We start from the raw sequence: 16217 nt of genomic DNA on the forward strand, positions 1-16217 counted from the left end.
ACATCACTTAGAATGTTATTTTAGTCCATATTTCATGCTTATAAACTTACACTTATCACTCCTTTAATGTCTTAAAGAGTTTGTGTTTTATGCGTCATGAATGTGTCATTGTGTATGCCATCATGCTTAGGTCATTGGGATGCCATCTAAGTGGGTTTTTACGCTCATTTTGACATGTCATAACTCTGTTTTGGGTTGCTTAAATCATGCCATGTTTGGTTGTATTAGGTGTAGTGTAACACCTCGTTGATGGCCTTGCATGCCTCATGATTTTGCCCCTTTGTTTTAGCTTGTTTGGACTTTGCTCATTGCATGTTTTAGGCTCACTTTAGCATGATTTAGGGCTGTTTTGGGTCATACTTGCCATATGCTCTTTGTTTTGTGTAGTTTTGGTTCAAGTCCCTCGACTAGTCTTAGGCTTCAGTCTTGAGCATGCCATGCTTGACTTGTTTATGTGATTTGGCATCACTCCTAGCTTCATTTCAGAGCATGTAATGTTGTCACATTTGCATGCTTTTCGTTCCTTTTAAGCGTGCTTAAAGGTTGCCCCTTTTGTGCTTAAAGTGATGGGCCATTAGCATGCATGTTTGTATGTGGTTTTATCCCTTATCCCTTAGCATTTTGGCCGCTGATTTGGGCTTATTTGAGAGCTGCCCATTTTGGTTTAGGACCATTCCCGCATGTTGTTGCATGCTTGCCTTGCATGTTGTCGCATACTTGGCCTATTAATATGTTGTTGCATGCTTAAGCGATAGTGCATTTGGCATGCATTCTTTTGGTTTTACGTTGCTTAACATGTTGTTACATGTTTGCTTCACATGTTGTTATATGATTGAATGAAGTCACATGCTTGTCTTTGCATATTATTATATGCTAATTGCCTTGTGCAACATTGTTTGTTTGCATGTTCATGTTGCATTAGCTTGCTTATATGTCTAGGTTGCATAGCTTTAAGCATGCATTCCTTGCCCCTTGATAAACCATGATAGAGGTTGGGGGTCCCTCATTTGTTTTGTGTGCATTTCATTTGACATTAAAATGCACACTTGGCACCTTGGGCCATCATGCATTGAAATGCGTGATTGGTGGCCCGAGGGTCGAAAACCATACTCCTTTGAGTCTCAAACATGATAAGGAGGGTGGTGGTGCAAACATTGCTTTGAAAATGCATTGCCATGTTCTGTCTGTCCTCTACTACAGCAAAACAGGATTCTACAGGAAGAGAGGGCCGGTCGACCATCTTCAGTGTTGGCCGGCCATTAATTGTTAGCCGAGATTACCACAAATGGTCGATGACTAGTTCCCCATGGCCGGTGGCCTCACCTCTTGGTTGGTGACATCCCACAGTGCTCAGGGAGTGATTCTGAAGCTTCCTTGGGACTTGTGAAGTTTTCAGAAGTACAGATTAGTGTAAACAGAGGCAGCATGAGTATGACGATGGATTTCCGAGCGGAGCCGAGCGTGCACGCATTCATCCCTCTTCCCGAGGCCTCTTTACTGCTTTCTTAGCTTAATTAATTCATTTAATTAATTAAGTATTGTGTAATATTTAATTAACTTGTTAGTTAATTAATTTGTATTATTCTTTCGGTCCCTCCCTCGAGAGGGCGCAATCGTGTAATAAGCGTGCGTGTGTGTGATGCATGTCTTCCAACCTCCACTTCTTTCTCCCTTTTACTTAACCGCTTACGATGGTTAGTTATAGGGCATGCTTCAATTAGCATCCTTATGCTATGCATGTTTACATCATTCATTTGTATTGCATGCATCGGGCTCAGCCCATCATGATAACTGCATAGTATTTCAATTCCAACTTGAATACGTGTATCGAGTTGTTGCATTTTACATGCCATCCTTAGATTAGCCGAGCCTATTCTAGTTACATTTTGTATGCGATACATTAGCCATTTTAACATGGACTTGGATCATACATTGATTACTAACATGTTCTGTGTTTTGGCTCGGAATACACTGTGAGTGTTTACGATTTAGCATCTTGCATGTGTGTAAGTGTTAACATGACATCATGCTTGCCATGAGACTAACTGCGTAGTTGATATAAACTGCCTGAATGCCTGTGGGTGAAGGTTGGATTACTTGAATTGGGACAATTCATTGAAATCCGCATTTTAGCCTACTTGCGAGTAGCAAACATCAAACCGTTTTCCAAACAAAATGGATATGCGATACTTTGTTCCAAATTAGGTGATCTAGTCTATACTTGTGTGTTGTGCGCATCACATAGTAAATTCTAGCTAATTAACCGGAATAAGAACACATATGTTTTCAAAACTCGATATCATGCTTAGTACAAGCCGATCTTCGGATCGGGCGAGCGGGGGTGCTCATAGCTGACCTTCCCCAGTCATACCCAAGTTCCCGAGCCGAGGCAACTTTAGTGATGACGGACATGTGGCCTTAGGCAACGAGTCAGGGTTTCCTAAATTTCCCCAAAATAAAATATTTAGGTGGCGACTTTGTATCTGGCAAAGCAGTCCATGTTTGGCACTTCTTTCTTAAAAATCTGTTTTCCAAAATGATTTGCCGGAGTTGGACTCTTTGGTGATTCATCAGTCTTGCATTGCATATTGCGAGATCAGATTAAGAACCGTGACATTTGAGTCTGAACTGTGGTAGCATAAAGCCCGAGGGCGCGTCCACACAAGTCTTGCGAGGCAAGACGATTCCCTTGGTCAAGGTATTGTAGAAACATCACAGGGTTGAGGAAGCCACTTGGGAACGTGAATTGGAGGTCCGAGAAAAATACCCGGATCTATTTGTGGATGTTTGAGCTTATATTGAGAATTTTGTTTTGTGATGAACTCCAAGAACATTGTATATGTTTCGGAATTATGGAAGTATTGAAATTGTTGCATATGTTTCAAAGAAATGAGTTTAATTTAACATTGCATATGTTGAATGTGTTGTAGAAACGAAAATATGTTTTTAACATTGCATATGTTATGGAACTGTAGAGTATGTGTATTGAAAATCAGTTGAAATTCAAAGGAATGAATGTTGAGAATACATATTGAGCTATATTTGTAAAGTTGTTCTCTTGAGAAGAGATGGGATGATCGGTAGTGGATCAGGTTGATAAATATTGTATTGTAATCATGTTGAGAATTGAAAAGATCGCAATTTTGAAACTTATATATCTAATTTCGGGGATGAAATTCTTTAAGGGGGAGTGGTTATAGCGATCCCGATTTTCCCCGTCATTTATTTTGTTCCGGACTTGAGTTCCATAGTTGTATGTGGTTGTTTGTATCTCTTTCTCGTCCTTTGATTCCTTATATTTGAGTTTTGGGACGTGTTGGGCAGGTTTGTAACAGGTTGGTTGCGAGTTGAAACAAATAGTTGCTACATAGAATTTGGCTTTTTCGCTCGAGCGAGGCTTTTTGCGCTCGAGTGAGGCCTGGGTATTTGCTCCTTTGCTCAAACGAGATTTCTTGCGCTCATGCGAGATTTCTTGGGCTCGAGCGAGGATTGAGGGTCTTCAGGTTTCTTTTCAGACGCAGCTTCTGCTCGAGCGAGTTTTCTTACACTCTAGCGAGCCTAGTCTGGTGTGTCTGTTCGCTCGAGCGAGAACTCTTACGCTCGAGCGAGAACTCTTACGCTCGAGCATGCGTCTGCGTCCCTTTTAGATCTGAAGGTTGGTATTCTTCGCTTGAGCGAGCCTTCTTGCGCTCGAGCGAGCGAGGCCTAAGTTTTGTGTTTCTTCACTCAAACGAGAACTCTTGCGCTCAAACGTGCTTCTGGGTTGTAGACCTGAAGCTTCGCATTGTTCGCTCGAGCGGCATTTCTTGCGCTCGAGCGAGGTTCTTTTGTGTCTGGTTGCTTGAGCGACCACTCCTTCGTTCGAGCGAGCCTCGAATATATCAGTTTGTAGCGTCGTGATTTACATTGCTTTTTCATCATTTTTTTATCCAAACCCTAACTTGGCTGTCTCTTTCTCTAAAGAACCACCTTCTCTCTACAAAAGCTTTTGATCTAGAGTGTTTCAATCCTACTCCCTTTATTAAAAAGGTAGAGTTTCGTGTGGGCTATCATTCAATCCGAAAAAGTTAGACTTTGGAGCATCTTGAGTTTTTCTCCTCATCTCCTTTGGGCTCTTAACTTCGAGGTAGGGATAATCTACTCTTTCTTATGAGTTTTAACATAAATTTTAGTCATTTTGTGTAAATGGTGGGATTTGAAAGTTTTGGGGAGTTAGGGTTTGAGTTTGAAATGTTCAAAAGAGGGATTTTAAATTCTAAACTCCATATGTGTATGTGAATCCTAAATGGGGGTTATTGATGTATAATTGTCGAAATGGTGAGGGTTGGACCTTTGGGTCAATTTTGTGGATTTTGGGAAGTAATGCCCTAATTAGATTAAATAATTAATTTGTATGATTAATATGGTGAATCATGGAAATGTGAAATTGAGTTGAAAATTATGAGATTGAGAAAACATGGGATCGAATGGTGTAGTTGAATTAATTAATCACTCACCTATAGAAATGTTGATAATATATTTGTTTGATAAATTTATTATCTGTTTAGAAATAACTGTTTTGGGCTATCGGTGGAGGATAGTCATGAGTGTTGTAGGATTGCATGATGATTAGGTAAACTGAAACTAATCGATTGAAATATGTCATTGAATATGACGAATGGATTATAACATTGAATATGTTATTGAATTGGTCATTGTATATGACAACTTGTTTAAATGCATTGTATATGTATATTGTTTGGGACGAGATAGGGGATGTAGTCCATTGTTTGGGAGGAGATAGGGGATGTACTCCATTGTTTGGGAGGATATACGGGATGGACTCCATTGATAAATAAGTTGGCCGGAGTGTCCAATGTGAAAGTCCCGAAACCTTATGTACATCTGAATGATGTTGATAATTCAAGTGTTGAATATATGAAGTGTTGATTATATGAGTTGTAGTCTCATTTTGAATTGTTAATGATTGAAGTATTAATAATATGAGTTGTAGTCTCATCTTGAACTATTTAAGTGAATAATGACCCTCGCTTATGAATTAACTTGGGTAAATGAACAAAAGCGAGTTTGAAATATGGATGTACTTATTGGTGGCCTTGTAAAAAATGTAAATTGGTTCATAAGTGTTAACCATCTATCGAATGCTAATGTTTTAGTTATTTCTCATATTTGGTTTAGCACATCTCTATTGTGCTTTGGCTCACCCTATATGAGACATCATTTTCAGGTCCAGGTGACATGCCGCCTCCAAGGTCATAGCTTGGGAGGTCTCGAGGCTGAAGTCTCTGTTTTGGTTGTTTTGTATATGTTATATGTTTTCATTTCAGAGCCAAGGGCTTAAACTTGTAAAAGGGCTTTTGACCCTCTTTTGTTGTAACTAAGTGTTGACTTGGAAAGTTGTAAGTTCGTAGGGCATTTATTTTTGTTGTCAACATGTAATACTTTTGGTAACGAACACTCTGATGAATGAACAAATTGTATTCTCTTATATCTATGGATATTATGAATGTTTGATTAATGCATTTATTTTGAGGGCGTTAAAGCTCCTCTACTATTGAATGCTTTAATTAAAGCCTATCCACACCAAACTTATTAATTGAGTCCCCTATGGCCCAATGAAAAATTCTGCCATATTATATGAGTATTATGATGTCTACGTGTATTCCACATGCAATATATATATATATATATATATGTCTTGGCCCATTAAATTGTAGTTTCCATTAATTAAAATTTTTGTTTTAGCTCAGCATTTATTAAATTCTCCAAAGTCTTTTTAACTTCTCCTATATACACATCCTTTTTAACTTTTTTTTTGATTTTTTTTTAAAAAAAAACTTAGCATTTATTGAATTCTCCCAAGTCTTTTTGACTTCTCCCATAAACACACCCTTTTTAACTACTTCAGCCTTTCTCACTTCTTCACTTTCAACTTCTCACTTTCAAACCGTGAGCAATCGGTGAGCACCCTTTCACTTTCAAACCGTGAGAAATCGGTGAGCACCCTTTCACTTTCAAACCGTGAGCAATCCAGTGAGCATCCTTTCAAACCGTGAGTTACAAATCTCAGCATTCCACATACAATTCTTTTATGTCTTGGCCCATTAAATTGTAGTTTCCATTAATTAAAATTGTTGTTTTAACTCAGCATTTATTAAATTTTCCAAAGTCATTTTAACTTCTCCTATATAAACATCCCTTTTAACTTTTTTTTTTTAAAAAAAAACTCAGCATTTATTGAATTCTCCTAAATCTTTTTGATTTCTCCCATACACACACCCTTTTTAACTATTTCAGCCTTTCTCACTTCTTCACTTTCAACTTCTCACTTTCAAACCGTGAGAAATCGGTGAGCACCCTTTCACTTTCAAACTGTGAGCAATCCAGTGAGCATCCTTTCAAACCGTGAGTTACAAATCTCAGCACTCCACATACAATTCTTTTATTTACTATTTCATTCGGTTTTTTTTTTTTTCAATTTTTTTTATTATGAGAAAAATTGTGATTTGTATGATTGAAATTATCTTCTTTCGTTTATAATTTTATGTTTTAATATGATTGAAGTTAGATATGATTGTAGTTAAACAATTTTTTTTTGATTTGTATGATTGAAGTTATCTAATTTTGTTTATAATTTTATTTTTTAATATGATTGAAGTTTTTTTTAATAGGGGAAATAAACAATCATCATATGGTTGAAAAAAATTTCAAATTAATGATAAAATTTACAAAATTTATTTATGAAAGTCATAAGTTTTTTTTTTTATTTTTTTTTATAAATATATAAATATTTTGAAAAGTACAACTAATTTGTAATTTTTTTTTATAAATAATTTGATGAGAGATATTGCATAATAAGGTCATATCACAAAAAAAAAAAAAAAACCAATAAAGTTAGCTGCACAACCAATTAATGTCGGTGACTCAAATTAGTATTTCACTTTTGAGTATGTGCATAAAAACCACTTTTATGTACTGTAGTCTGACCCATAGGTAGGGGGTCAATTTTTCTGTTTTTTTGCAGGGGTTAATTTTTTTTGTCTTTCTACAGGGCTCAATTTTTTTGTTTTATCTATCTATCTATCTATATCTATATTATATTATCTATCTATCTATCTATCTATCTATATCTATATCTATATATCTATCTATACTTCTATACTATATATTAAGGAAAAGGGAATTTTTGTAGCGATCCCGGTTTCGATCCTTCTTTCATGTTTTGCCACTTTGACTGGACCGGTTGGGGGTCGAGCTGCCCGGTCAGCTCGCGGGGGTCCAGGGGGCTGCGCCCCTTGGCGGGTCCAAGGGCAGCGCCCTGGCGGGGGTTGAGCTGCCCGGTCAGCTCGCGGGGTTCCAGGGGGCAGCGCCCCTTGGCGGGGTTGAGGGGCAGCGCCCCTCAAAACAAAAATGCAAAATGCATTCAAAGTTGCTTGTCCGCTCAAGTGACCGTTTATGCGCTTGAGCGAAGAATGTTTGGTCTCAGAAGTTTGACCTGTCTGCAAAAGTACTGGGTTACTGTATTTGACGCTCGAGCGGGGCTTTCCATGCTCGAGCGGACCACGTTATATCAGTTCGTGAATATGATATTTCATATCGCTTTTTCAGTCTTCTCTCTCTCTCTAAAACTCTCCAAAATTCCAAATCGAGAGTTTTTCTCTCTAGAAGTCATTTTCTCTCTTTGATTTCTCCAAATCAATTGGGATTTAGACCTAAGTTCTTCACCAAAGTCGGTTATCTAGGCGAGGGCTACATTGTGTGCGGTGGAGATCGAATTTCATCATCGTTGAATTTGGGGTTTTCAACTCGTTTCTTCGTCAAACTTGAGGTAGGGATTTTCTTTGAGTTATATGTATATTTTTGCAAGATCAAGATGATTTTCGAAATCATTCTTTGATTTGTTTTGAAAATTAGTGGTTGATTCAAGAAAAAGAATGATTTTCAAAGTGGGTATACTATTTGATCCTTTGAGATGCAAATTGGGGATTTTAAACTATGTTGATTGAAGAAAGTGGATTTTGGTGAGATTTTCTCAAATGTTTGAAGATAGATGGTTTTGGTGAGAAAAACTAGAAATGGGGGATTTTTAAACAAGAAGTCGAAAATCTATGGTTGATATTGTTATAATTATTTTGAATGCCAAAATCAGTGATGTTTGGAAAATTTCTTGTTTATATTGTATAAATGATAAATTTTGAGAACCACGAGAGTTGTTCATTTTGAAAATTGTTATTCAAAATGTTGATTTAGTCTTGAAATGACTATGTTGTTGGAAATGTTTGAGATGTGGGAATTATGTTATCCCTTGGATTAATTGAAATAAAAATATTTATTCATCTTGTGAAATTACATTGAAAGGAGAAATGGGAATTTTGATCACAATGGTGGTATTATGTGGAAGAATTGGAAATGGAAGAGTTGTTGTAATGTATTGATTATTGTTGCATTGGCATATCAATTCATTTGATTACATTGAACTTTGAAACTTGATTTTGAAAACTTGCATTGAGAAAAGAATGTTGAGAAATGAGTTTTCATGAAATGGTTTTGGGGCAAATACGATGGTAAGTCTTGACAGGTGGTGTAGATGATAGGTGTCGAGCCTTCCAGTTGTTACTGGTAAAAATGACAAATGATAAGTGTTGAGCCTTCCAGTTGATACTAGTAAAAATGATAGAGTATGGGTGCCGAGCCCTCTAGATGATACTAGTAAAAATGACAATTTGGTAGTACTTGTATAGTCTACTTGCAGACACCAACCTAGGGATTACCAGAGTTGTATTTACCGCCCCTCGAATAAAATGTGATAAATGTTGAGCAGTTGAAATGGTATGACGTCATTGAGCATGTTGGTTTTCAAAAGATGAAAGTGTGTTTTATTTTCAAAAAGTCATGGCATGGCATAAGCGTTCTATTTCTTGAGACTTGTATAAAATGTATATACTTTGTTAAGAATTCTCTATTGGGCTTTATGCTCACCCTACGTGATTTTTGTGCAGGAAAGGATGTAGTGATTTCGCCTAACTGAAGGCGTGGAAGTGTGTACTGAGAGCATACTATGCTTATAAGCTGTGACTCTGATTGTACGCCAAGGGCTTGTATGTGTGGGTTTGAATAACCATTTTGTGTAACCAGGCTCAGGCCTTGGAACTTGTAAACCCTTGGGGGTATTTGTTATTTAATTAATGGTTGTTGGATTAATTGTAATATCGCATGAAGACTATGTACGTCATGTAATGCAAGTATGAGGATTGGTTATCAGTTTTACTTTAAAGAGCCATGACTATTGTATTACCATTTGGGCACGAAAATGGGGGCGTTACAGTTTTTAACTCACAGACCTTGTGAAAGCTCCAATATCCCAATTCTCATTTTCTAAATTTTTGATTTTTTTTTCTTTAAAAAAAAAACTCAGCATTTATTAACTTCTCCAAAGTCTTTTTGACTTCCTTTTCAATGCTCTACTCTATGATTAGAAGAAAGCCTATATAGGCTAATGTGAACTCCTCTACTATATTAATTGAGTCCCTTATAGCCCAATGAAAAATTCTGCCATTGTGTATTCCGCATGCAAAATATATATATATATATATATATATATATATATATATATATATATATATATGTTTTGGCCCATTAAATCATAGTTTCCATTCTCTATGATTGTAACAAAGCCTATAGGCTAATGTGAACTCCTCTACTTTTGAATGCTTTAATTAAAGCCTATGCACACCAAACTTATCAATTGAGTCCTCCATGGCCCAATGAAAATTCTGCCATATTATAAGAGTATTATGATGTCTACATGCATTCCACATGCAATATATATATATATATATATATATATATATATATATATATATATATATATATGTTTTGGCCCATTAAATTGTAGTTTCCATTAATTAAAATTTTTGTTTTAGCTTAGCATTTATTAAATTCTCCAAAGTCTTTTTAACTTCTTCTATAAACACATTCTTTTTAACTTTTTCTTGATTTTTTTTTATTTTTTTTTATAAAAAAACTCAACAATTATTGAATTCTCCAAAGTCTTTTTGACTTCTCCCATACACATACCATTTTTAATTACTTCAGCCTTTCTCACTTCTTCACTTTCAACTTCTCACTTTCAAACCGTGAGCAATCAATGAGCATCCTTTCACTTTCAAACCGTGAGCAATCTAGTGAGCATCTTTTTAAACTGTGAGTTACAAATCTCAGCACTCCACATGCAATTCTTTTATTTACTATTTTATTCTGTTTTTTTTCAATTTTTTTTATTATGAGAAAAATTTTGATTTGTATGATTGAAATTATCTCCTTTTGTTTATAATTTAATTTTTTAATATGATTGAAGTTAGATATGATTGTAGTTAAATAAAAAACACTCACAAATGAAGTAAATAAAAAACCCCCAAAATAATGTAATAAAGATAACTCATATGTGGAATAAATATGGGAAATAACATACTTTCGTACATCAGAGTCTACTGTTTAACAATCAGTTAAATGCCATGTAGGCTTACATCTTTCCAAATCATTGCTTGGTTACACAAATTAAGTCTCGCTCATTACATCTTAAGCCATTGGCTTTACAAATACCAACATACACACAACAAAACATAATTAAGAAGCTCTTGATTCCCGAAAGTCCATCCACGCTATTGCCTAGCACTCGGCCAAATAACAAATGAAGTAGTACAATCCATCACTACATTACACTTATGAAATGATAAAACCCATTGTTTGATCTTCATATCCGAAAAGTATTCCCTACACATATGTACAGGCAGGGGGTGAGCAAAGCCCACCGAACAATCTCATATTAAAACATTAAAAGATATGCGGGGACAAAGATACTTATACATATACGTGAAATCATATCATGTCAAAGCCATATGTTTTTATTACGTAATCTCTTATATCTAAGGCCCGTATATTTATATGCCACTAAGACCAATCTTATTCCATTTTCGTTCAACTCATATCCAGTTCATATATGCTACTCAATTCATGAGTTAAATTCAATATCTTTTAACAACCAAAATGAGACTACAACTCAATGGTCTTCCAATTATGCACAACATACATAAACAATTCAAACTTTTCCATTTTACGGATATTTCGTCCGAAAGAACTGGCACCCATTTATATATAGATTTTCGGGTCTTTCACCCAGGACACTCCGGCCAACTTGCTTTAAATGGAGTCCATCCACTTTCTCCTCCCAAATAAATATACATATGCAATGTATTTATAAACATAATCATATATGGAGTACATCTCCTTTCTTCTCCCAAATAAATATACATATACAATGTATTTATAACATGGTCATATATGGAGTACATCCCCTTTCTCCTTCCAATAAGCATACATATGCAATGTAATTATAACACGGTCATATTCAATGACAACCAACAATAGATTAGCATTATATCGCCTAATCCTCATATAATTTCTACAACAATCATAACTATCCTCCACCGATAGCACAATACATTTATTTCCAATTTATGTTCAATATCAGAATAAATAGTTTATTTAAAACTTCTGTAGATGAGATAATACATATCAGATATTACCATCTATATCAATAACCGTTCAATTTAATATATTCAATCTTAATTTTCAATTATTTATACAAAATAATCATTTTATCAAATTAGGGCAAAAATCTCCATTTTTCCATTATTGACTCAAACACCCAAAATCAACTATATTGGTACACCAAGATCTTATATTCAAACCCCACACTCATTTATCTCTTATACATCAAGAACCCCTTTTTTCATTTCACACCCAAACTTTAGATTTGTTCAAATCACAACCAAATCTCATCATCTATACACAATAGCAAATAACTAAGTTAAAAATCATATTAGAGTGTAGAAAATCCCTACTTATTAAATATTACCATTTTGATCAAAATTCTCATATAGTCATTTCAAGACAAATTTGTAACATATTATATATCAAACTTCCAAAGTTCCATCATTTCTTATCCTTCCAAGAAATCCCTCATTTAAATGCAATATGGAAAATTTTCACCAATAGCCAAAATAGTTATCTCTAACATATTAATTAAAAGATAACAACATGGACATACAATCCAACATATAATTATAACTTGGAATCTCCCATGATTCCCAACATTTAGAAACAAATCATATTCCACATTTTATCAAATATGAACAACTACACTGGTTTTCATATCACAATCACGTCCGGTAATGTCTCAAGGTCCATTTATAACTGTGTCGGTTTTATTCCAACAAATACATTAAGTAAAATAATGTCGTTAATGCCCAAGAAAACATCATTTTCTTTCCAAACTCATTCTCCAAGCATTATTCAAATATGACATCATATTTCGATCGAAAGCCCCAAAAGTTAAATGTAATTCATTTGTTTTCTTTAAAAATGCTCTTTTGGCCACAAACCGGTAAAAATTTCAAAACCAATAGAATCGAAGTCTGTTTTTGTTCAAATTTAAAACATAACTCATTCATAACCTTACAAACATATTCCAAGTTTACACTTTCGCAATTTGGGTATCAACTTTTCATTTTTCTCAAACTTTCTCTTTTAAGCAAATAAAACACAATTTTTTCAAAAATTCTAATTAAATTATATATAACTCTAAACTCCATATAATCAAGCAAAAGTGCATAAAGAAGTGTAGGAAAAATCTCTACTTAACAATTTACATAATATTCCTCAATATCAATTTATTTTCTCAAAAATAAATTCAAAAACTCAAGGATGAGATAAATATTTCAACATTAATTTCTCAAAATAAATTATTTAACCATAATATGATGTAGATATAATCCATACAACTATTACATTCTATTTTCGGATTTCTTTTACAAAATCAACAACACAAAATGATATTCCTAAAATCAATCTCAAAATACCAACATTCTTAACATTTCAACATAATTTTTCTTCAAAAAATTACCAAACAAAAATCTGAAAATATATATATATATATATGCAATACTTCTTATAATGATATATTTCTTGTGAGAACCCGAATTTAAAAATCAAGTAAATAATTAAATAATAATAATATTACAATCTCAAATATTTTGGTGGTGAATCCTAAAGTGCAAATTAAATATTTGGAAGGTCTTTTAATTAATTTTAAAACCAAAAATAAATCTATGGTGAAAGTCTTTAATTTAGAGGCAAGATTTATTATTTACAAAAAAAAAAAAAAAAGTGGCAAATTAGTAAGCATATTTTAATCCAATAATATTTGTATGTTATTTAAATTAATTGAGAGAGAAAATAAAATAAAACAAAAGATAATTAACTTAAGCCTTTTGGTTAGATATATATATATAGTAACCCTAAGTTGTCTAATACAATATATAACAACCCTAGGGTTCCTAATCTACACTATAGCAGCAACAAACACAGCAGCCACGGGAGAGAAGGTTTGAGAGAAAAGAAGAAGAAAAGAAAAAGGGATTGCAAACAAGGAGTAATTTTTGGGTATGTGGTAGGTCTTTATCTTTCTTCTTCCTTTTGGTTTTGTTTTTATCCTTATTCCATTATTATTTTATTCATTCATGGAGGTTGTAGGTTTATATATTTTGTATATATATATACTGTTAAGAAATTTGAGGGGTTAAATTCATGTATAAAGAATGGGTATTATTCTTAGTTAAAAAATTCTGCACAGAATCACAAACTTTAAAAATCAAGAAACTATATCAAACGGATGAATTTTAATCGGAAATTTTTACAGTAGATCAATTACATATTGAATTGCATAGATGAATTGTTTCATAATTTTTGGGAGTTAAAATCCATATAAATTGAAGTATTTAAATCTGTCCAGGAAACCAGTCCGAAACAGTAAATTCGGGAGTGTTGTTCTCTTTGGGTATAAATCCAAAAATTATCAAATTAGTGTCATTAGAACCGGTTACGAGTCTAGTTTCGTAAGTTTTTGGCCTTGCATTGATTGCTCATGTATATTAAGAGAACCGTCAATTTCTTTAAAGTGCTGCAGAAAACAATCTGTTTGGATATAATAAATTGTAGATAATTATTTTGATAAGCAAATCAAGTGAAACCAATTGGGTTTGAAACTTAGGATATATTAGATCATATCTGGAGGTTTTTGGAATTTTTTGAATAGCGTGGAGTGGGTTTTGAAATTTTCAAAGTTAGCGAATAGATTGGGAAAACTTGTTTAAAATACTGTTTTATCTTAAAGTTATTTTTAGTTAAGTTTCGATCGGAATTTATGTCTTGGGTGATTTTAGACCTTGAAGAAGATGAACTTAGGTAATATTTAAGAGTAACGGTGAGTTGGGTTGAGCCGTGTTAGTGCGCTTTAGTTGAGGTTACTTAGTTCCTATTTTTTTTAGTATTTTTAAATTAGTTGTGACGTGTAGTTTTTATACTTGGTTCAGGCCACTAGTTGGACTTTTACACTCTATTCGAGGATTATATTATTGCGTTTCAGGTGAGTAGTTTCATGCTACGTATTTTTATAAATGTTCCCCTACCCTGAACTGTTGGAAAAATTAAATTGTTGTTTCATGATTAAACTGTTTTGATAAATTATTTTATTATCAATTGAATCAAATTATTTCTGAAACATGTGTGAACTTGGCATACTGTAAACTATTTGTTTTGGTCTCGTGTTTATAATGATGAACTACCATGTTTTGCGAAACTGATGTGTATTGATTATTAGGACCATGTGTATATTTAGTCCAGGGAAATTATTCCACTGTGTGTGGTGACTCTGGCCACTAGGGAACAGATTCGGGTTGGGCCGTGATGACTCTAGTGCTCAACGATTGTAAGGAACAGACCTTTAAAAATAACTAGGTGACCTTCAATCGGATCGTCTTTGAGAAAAGGCCCAGGTGCCACCCTGAGGATGACTCTTAGTTCGGTATTGGATCCAACGGGGCTTATAGCCTGAGAAATGTGTGGCAGATTATTTGTTTTTATTGGTACCCAGAAAATTATTGGTGTTCATGTTATAATCTGTTTTAAGTGGAAAATGTTGTTTATCATGTTCTTGCGAGACATGAGTATTTTAAGTGTTGAATTGTGGAACCTTCTTTTTGAAACAGATTGTATTTACCAAACTGTATGCCAATCTAGTTTCTGTGATATATATCTTATTTTGGAATTGAACCCCGTTTTCAAAACTGTATTTACTATCCATGTTGCTACTCACTGAGCTATCAGCTGACTTAGTTGTTTACCATTTCCAGGTGTTAGAAGGACTTAGAGTGGACTCATGGCGTAGCGGGGACTCAATTGCATGGACCTCTAGGGCATTCCTTTAGTTTAGAGTGTTATGTCAAGTTTGTGCATATTTATATTTATTCTTATCGAAGTTCATTTTGGATTATTTTTGATATGTGGGTTGTTTATATCCCATAAGTTTGGATGGTTTTTTATTACGATTGATTTTGCCGTTTATAATTGTGACATGTCTGGATTGAGTTTTGGCTATTTATTATTGGACTATTGTTCCGTTGTTCAATGTGATTGGATTCGTGTTTAGGCTTACGTGTGCCTTGGGCTAAGTCCCTGTGGGCCACGGCCGGTCATGCCCGGATTTGGGGTGTGACATTTCTCAAATATAACCCTAACATAGCTTTGATGTAAGAATATAAAGAAAGTCCTCACCTAAAATAATGAAGAAGAGCAAATCTAGAAGGCAAATCTTGCCCGATCATGAATCCGAGACTACTATTGCAAAGATCACGATGAGCTCTCCGACTTTCATTTACAACACTTTTGTAAAATCTCACCCTAAAGACTCCCACTCTAAGCTCAAAGTTGAAATAGAGAGATGAGCTCTCTGCTCATCAAAAGCCAAGAGGAAAATGAAGAAGGAAAAAAAGAAAAGGAGGGGAAATGATGGCAAGACAAAAAAAAGGGCCACCCACATGGGTGTGTTTCCCAAAGCTTAATTTTTTTTCAAAAAATATAATTTTTGTAATAATACCTCAAAATTTTATAATATAAATTATAAAATGATATAATTTTTTCTTACCACAAAATATGATATTTTGATTACTACGAAATATACATATTTTCATTCTTTATAAAAATATATAATTTTTCGCCATATGGTACACACCATAAAATCAACTATCAAATATTTATTATAATCCTATTTAATAAATAATAACAACTCTTAAAGTGGTTACTACCAATCACCTAATTAA

This window comes from Camellia sinensis, chromosome 5, assembly GCF_055761805.1.
Source record: "Camellia sinensis isolate YWXY chromosome 5, ASM5576180v1, whole genome shotgun sequence".
NCBI lineage: Eukaryota > Viridiplantae > Streptophyta > Magnoliopsida > Ericales > Theaceae > Camellia > Camellia sinensis.